Source organism: Crocuta crocuta, unplaced genomic scaffold, assembly GCF_008692635.1.
Source record: "Crocuta crocuta isolate KB4526 unplaced genomic scaffold, BGI_CrCroc_1.0 scaffold847, whole genome shotgun sequence".
Lineage (NCBI taxonomy): Eukaryota > Metazoa > Chordata > Mammalia > Carnivora > Hyaenidae > Crocuta > Crocuta crocuta.
In genome coordinates, this window is record NW_027527836.1 from 117,251 (window position 1) to 118,125 (window position 875).

An 875-nucleotide genomic window follows, 5' to 3' on the forward strand; every position below is an offset into this window, starting at 1 on the left:
CTTGCACTGCCGGGTTGATGCTGAGTGAATACGCAAGCTCAGCTCCTCAATGGGTCCCTCTGCCCCCAGGAAAGGAGGTAAAGGGCTGACATACAATGTTCTTTTGCTACAGGGAGTGGTGCTACACGAGGAGAGGGAAGCAGAGTGCAACCTGCTGCACCTCTCATCACCTCATTCTACCTCATTGCTAGTGGATGCTGGTTAAACTCCCCGCTACACTCCAGTCACACAGGGAGAGGACCGTGATGCCTGGTGGCAACTAGCTCTGCCTCTGCCCTTTCATTTAGTCTTGTTTCTTCTGGGAAGATGTGGAGAGTCTGTTCACTGCTGGATTTCACTGACAGTATCCTGGGGGAGAGAGAGAATGCTAATACCACCTGCTTCTGGCTGGCAGGGAAATGAAAGAGAAGATCTCCACTCAGCTTTGCCAATACTATTCCTATAGGGGAATCACTGTACCGTCTGCATATGCAGGGGGCGGAGAGGGCGGGCAGGCACAGAGATGATGAGCTCCTGCTTTAGCCCTGCCAGTGATGCTGGGGGTGGGGGGGTGTCAGAGGCTTGCCACCTGCTTCTGTATGCCATGGGGAGTGGGAGAGTGAAAGAGTAGCCTACACTTGGCCCCACTGGAGGTGAGGGGGAGGGGTGCAATTTTTCCATCGTTCCATTTGTTTCAGGTTGGAATGAAGTGGCTATTGCTGAAACAGTTTCTGTTGTTAAGCTACCATTTTCTAGGCCTTTACCTAGGGGAAATAGGCTCTTTTTTGTCTATGCTTGTTGGTGGTTCTGGGTTGGAGGCTTTTATAGCATCCCATCTGGAATACATAGAGGTGATAAGAAAACCCAGGGAACTCGCTGCCAAGTAGTTCCTCAAG